Source organism: Pristis pectinata, chromosome 18, assembly GCF_009764475.1.
Source record: "Pristis pectinata isolate sPriPec2 chromosome 18, sPriPec2.1.pri, whole genome shotgun sequence".
Taxonomy (NCBI): Eukaryota; Metazoa; Chordata; class Chondrichthyes; order Rhinopristiformes; family Pristidae; genus Pristis; species Pristis pectinata.
The window spans coordinates 44673490-44679922 of NC_067422.1; positions in this window are offsets into that span (position 1 = coordinate 44673490).

Consider the following 6433-nt stretch of genomic DNA (forward strand, 5'->3'; position numbering starts at 1 on the left):
TGACTAAAGCCCTAGCTCCTTTAGTCTCTCCTCATAATCCATGCTCTCTAATACAGGCAGCATCCTGGTAAATCCCCTCTGCACCCTCTCCAACGCCTCCACATCCTTCCTATAACAAGGCGACCAGAACTGGACACAGTACTCGAAGTTTGGTCTAACCAGAGTTTTGTAGAGCTGCATCATTTTTCGCGGCTCTTAAACTAGGTCCCACGACTTATGAAAGCTAACATCCCATAAGCTTTCTTAACTACCCTATCCACCTGTGAGGCAACTTTCAGTGATCTGTGGAGATGAACCCCCAGATCGCTCTGGTCCTCCACACTCCCCAGAGTCCTGCCATTAACCTTGCAGTCCTCCTTGGAGTTAGTCCTTCCGAAGTGTACCACCTCACACTTCTCCAGATTGAACTGCATCTGCCACTTGTCAGCCCAGCTCTGCATCCCATCAATATCCCTCTGTAAACTTCGACTGCCCTCCACACTATCCACAACACCACTGACCTTTGTATTCTCTGCAAACTTGCTAACCCACTCTTCCACCCCGTCATCCATCATTAATAAATATCACGACAAGTACAGTCCCAGAACCGATCCCTTTGGGACACCATTAGTCACAACCCTCCAATATGAATGCACTCCCTCCACCACAACCCTTTGCTTTCTACAGGCAAGCTAATTATGAATCCACACGACCAAGCCTCCCTGGATCCTTTGCCTTCTGACCTTCTGAAGAAGCCTACCATGTGGAACCTTGCGAAACGCCTTACTAAAATCCATTCAGAACACATCTACTGCACTACACTCATCAATATTTTTGGTCACCTCCTGAAAGAACCCTATCCGGCTTGTGAGGGAAAATATTCCTTCGAAAGGCCATGCTGGCTGTCTCTAATCAGTCCATGATTCTGTAAATGCTCCGAGATCATATCTCTCAGAATCCTTTTAGCAGCTTGCCCTCCACGGACGTAAGGCTCACTGGTCTGTCGTACCTTGGACTACCCCTACTACCTTTTTTGGATAAGGGAACAACATTTGCCACCCTCCAATCCTCCTGTACCATTCCTGTGGAAAACGAGGACTCAAATTTCCTAGTCAACGGTTCAGCAATATCCTCCCTCGCCTCGCGAAGCAGCCTGGGGAATATTCCGTCAGTACTCGGGGACTTATCTGGCCTAGTATTTTCTAACGGCTCCAACACATCCTCTCTCTTGATATCTACATGCTCCAGAACATTAACATTACAAACACTGTCCTCAACGTCATCAAGGCCCTTCTGTTTGGTGAAACTGAAGAGAAGTATTCATTGATAACCTCACCCACTTCCACAGCTGTCAGGCACATCTGAGGAAGTGAAGGGTTAAGAATTGCAACCATACCTATAACTGGTAAACAAAAAAAATATATGCATTTTTATTTCCCTGGCAAGGACCAGCAAGCTGCTGACCCACTAGTTAAGTTGGAATGTTAATAATGTTAACTGCCTTTGTTTCGGGTAATGGACCATTCCGTTATGTCAGACTGTGGCAATACTGGGTGTAATTGCCATCGAGGTGGAGGCTTGGTCTAAACAATGAAGGATGATACCTGGTTTTGAATGCCTTGATTATAACTCAATTATACTAGGACAAGAGGTACTATACTAGTTGTACTAAGACAAACTATCTCTATAGCTTGACCGAAACAGGCGGCTCCGTATGCATGGGATGTGCGTGACAATTCCTGTATAAATGTCTGTCTGCCCTTTGTGCGGGGACAACTCGGGAAGTGACTCTTAGTGAGTGCTGAAGGGAATTTTCCTAGCGGTGTACTGCTAATAAAGGTATTTGTTCGAATCGACCTCGTGGCACTGCGTTACTTACAGCAGACAGAAGGGGAAAATTAATTTCGGGACGAGAATTTGGCGAGCCAGCCAGGAGTCCAAGACGAGGTTTAGGAAGCGACGTGAGCGACCGACGGGGATAACGGCCACCTGAGACGGACGGGCCCACAAGGTACGATTCACCTTGATCCCTCTCAGGGAGTCGGACACCTGATCTATCCCTTCGCTAAGCAAAAATCCCCAACGGACTCCTCGCGAACCTGTCCGAGTGCCACAGTTAAGGAGGGGTTCGAGTCCCCAGTTAAGTGAAGTTCTGTTCGGGGTTCGAGTCCCCAGTTTCGGGTTCGGGGTTTTAAGTTTGTGAATTTCAAGGTTTTGAGCTGAGATCCGTCCTCCGGTACTACCACCCTGCCTTAGACCGGTTCTTAAGAGGGGAAATCCCCCACGGCAAGGTCAGGAACCTGAAGTGGGTGAAGGAAAGAGACCGATCTTATAGGTAATCGCAGCGGTTCGTAACGTCCGATCGGGAAGAATACAAAATGGGACAAAGTTGATAAGTCTGCGTCCAATACCCCACTATCCAAGTTATGTAAAGACGATCCGAAGAACGACAGTAACTTCTGTAAATTATCAGCATGCCTCAATAAGAAATTGGGAAACGAAATATGGCCATTGGGGGGAACTTGGGACGTAGATAAATGCCTAAAGGCAGACAAGACAATTTGGGAGAGGAATACTGGGGAAAAATGGAAGTTATTAATGTCCACTTGGAGAAAAACGGCCGAAGACCTAACAAATAAATCTAAGCAGGCCAGCTGGGAACATAACGCGCACAGTAGGGGAATTAGTGTGTGTGATGAACAGGGAAATCCTAAGAGTTGGGAAGTCCTGAAGTCTCAGTGCAGTGACCACGATGCTGAATGGAGCAGCAGGGAGAGAGAAGAGGTAAATGAGGTGTATAAGGAGAAACGCAGAAATAAAGAATAAAACTAGTAAGGATAAAGTGGAGGTACCTCCCGACATGTCTGGCGTGCCCCTGTTGTTCCAAAGTCACGATACAGACGAAGAGGAGGAGGATTGGATGGTCCGACCCACAGCCCCTACCTACTCCCCCCCCCCTTTTCATTGCCGCCCCCATATAATGCGGCTAGCCCGCCAGCCGTCCCGCCCTTACCACCAGCGACTGCTAGCCAAGTCCGCCCCAGGGACAAGTCCATAGCCCTAAGGCGTCCCGAACTAGGATGCGGCTTATTCGAAGGGAAAGCCAACAGACAGGTGGCTCTAAGGCCACAGACAAGCGACGAATCTTTTTGGCAAGGGACAGTCCTTCAATAGATTCTCAGACGGACACCGACTCTGATTCTACCACTGATTATGGCGACCCTACAGATCCCAGCCCACCACGAACGGGGTTAAGGGAGCCAAGGATAAGAAACAATTCCCCAACAGAAGTGTTCCCAATCCCGATCCAGCCCAAGCCAGCGCTAATCATACAATCCAAATTTACACCAGTTGAAAGTCTCAGGAGATGTGCTTAATCATGAGTCAGGCGCCCAACCGTAAAACCAACCCGGAGGATTTCACAGATTATGAGATCGGAAAAATTCAGATGTATCAGGCTGCCCCACAAGACCTTTTCCGTCTTTGTGGCATGGCCCATGACTAATGAAGTGGCACAGTTGAAAGAACACCTGTGGAATTATGCCAACTGGACGGCCTTCCAAGCGGCTGTCCGGCCTCAGGACCAGGTGGCTACTATTAGAACTGCCCTTCGCAAAACCCTTCAACAGCCTATTGATATAACTATGGTTTTAGAATGCCGACAGAAACAGGGTGAGGATGGCCCAGACTTTTGGGACCATTTTGTTCACTTTACGGTTCTATGCGGGGGACGATGACTACAACAGAGGCAATGCCTCCCCCCCAGTTTAACGCCCTCCTATTACAATGCATCCTTGAGGGAGTGGCGTCAGCTGTCCGCACTAATAACATGAACTGGCCTGACCACAGACGACAAACCATGAGGAGGGCTCTTGTCCACTTCTGGAGTAACGGGCGCAATTCGAAAGCCACAAAGGTAAAACAGGAAATAATGCAGAGACCGCCTCGTCCCCAATTTTCCTACTCCGACAATAGGGGCTATCAAATGGAGCGGCGGATTTGCGTTCCAGAAGGGGTTGACTGGTCCGGTAAAGGATACCCACTCTACCCCAATGACCTAAGAGCCCCAGTGTACGGGCCCCCTTGTTGGCCACCCCACCACCCTCTCGTAATTACCTAGGACCAATGGAACCCCAACAACCCGCACCGGCGAGTGCCAGGCCGACAGGATGCTATCGTTGTGGAGTACTTGACCATTGGCGGACGGACTGCCCCCATTACCGTCACCGGCAGACGAGACCCCCTGGTAGACGACAACCTTTTTCAACCAACAACCCGTTTTTGGCCTGACTGGACGTGGAGAGTAGCCTCTCCATGCACTCTGCCCTCACCGATAACCCGTTCGATGAACCCAACGTCAATTTATTAGTTGAAGGAAAGCCGATTTCCTTTATGATAGACACGGAAGCAAATACTTCGACCAACGAAGCCCCTAGTATTGCCCAGCATGATTTTAAACTGTCCACTGCTTCAGTTCCATTGAGCGGGCTGGAGGGACAGGAAACATCCTAGCCCTTAACTGAACCCTTACAAGTTAACCTTGAAGATCGGGATGCCTGATCCAGTTTGCGGTAATCACAAACCTAGGTGTTAAACTAGCCAGAAGGGACCTGCTCTGCTCCCTCCGACAAAATACAAAGCCTGGATGAAGATATTACCATTACTGGTCCTAAAACCCATAGGATCCTTTGGATTCACCAGCCTCCTCAGTGGTGGACGGTGAACTTCACGAACAGCGATTTTTACCCACCCCTGAAAACCACGGACCCGCGTGTGACGCTAGCTTATGACCCCACCGCGCCCTAGAGAGCTAGAAGTGCTGTATGCTCCTCTCCTGGATAGCATGGTGACTGTCACTATTTTAGGGGAATTAGTGGGAAAAGAGAGGGCAGCACTTCTAGTCCAAGTGCCTAATGAATTGTGGAATCAGTCAGGCTTGATATCCCCTCAGATTACCCTGTCCGTTAACGAGGGACATGAACGGAAGGAACTGGGATTCCTAGCCAACCGGCTTGAGGTACAGGCAGACAAAGGCCTTTTCGGTGTTCCTCAGGTTCTGCCAGAGGGGACCATGACTTAATATCTCGTCCCTTTCTCGGTGACGGGCTGTTTACACCATCACCAGACCCATCGACTCCCTTCGGATGAGCCCACCCCCGATTTATGGGCCGCATCGAAGTCCGAGGTAGGGTACACCCCAGAGACCCCAGTCCAGATCCGTGTAAGACCGGAAGCACAACTGCCTTCCGTCCCACAGTATCCCCTTCAGAGAGAGGCAGTCGACGGAATAACCTAGTTAATATCTTCGTTCTGCAAACAAGGCATCCTGGTTCCTTGTCAATCACCTTGTAACACACCGATTTTACCCGTCCCCAAATCCGAACGGACAGAGTGGCGCCTTGTACAAGACCAACGTAAGGTCAACGAGATACTAGAGCCACTATATCCCGTGGTCCCGAATCCAGCTACCATTCTCAGCAGTATCCCTGCCGACTCTTGCGTTTTTACCATTGTGGACTTGCAGCATGCATTTTTCGCTATTCCTCTCTCTCCCGACTCGCAATACCTGTTTTCTGTCACCTTCCAAAGTCAGCAATACATTTGGACGCGCCGCCCACAATGTTTTATACACTCCCCGACTATTATTTCCTAAATTTTACATAATCAACTCCAAGGGTTGCACCTTTCTGATAAATCCACTGTTGTTCAGTATGTAGATGACTTTTTACTAGCAAGCCCCTCGGAGCCCGCCAACATCGCGGACACAAATAGACTACTTAACGCGCTCCACTCTTGGGGATACGTAATACCTCCACAGCAAGTAAAACGAACCCAGAGCTTGGTGAAACTTCTGGGCACCCTCTTAAGTGCTACCAAGCGGCGGCTCACTCCCGAAGTATTGTACCCATCATTACCACCCCACCGACCGCTACCCCAAAGGGTATGCACGCCTGCTTAGGTTTAGTAAATTTCCGCAGGCAGTGCCTACCTAACGTGGCGCTCCTTACTAAGCACTTCACACCCTAGCCTCAAGCTAGTCTGTGGGGCCCGTTGAACTTACGACGAAGGAACAAAGGGAGGACCTTGATAGCCTCAAACTGGCCCTTGCCAGCGCCCCGGCCCTGGGACGCCCTTCATATGGTCGCCCATTTCAGCTCTTCGTGAATGTTCTATAGGACTGTGCTACAGCGTCATTACTCACACCCATGGGGATACGAAAAGACCGGTGGCATACTACTCCACTCGGCTGGACCCAGTTGCAAGGGGACTTCCACCATGCTCACAAATGCTCCCAGCCATTTATTCCCGAGTGACAACAGCCTCCAAAATAACCCTGTAACAGGCAGTGGTGGTTTATTCCTCCCATACCGGAAGGGCACTCTTAACCTCTCACCAGACGCAACACCTTACCCAGACCCACTTAAACAGATACGAGGTAGCACTCCTGAATAAC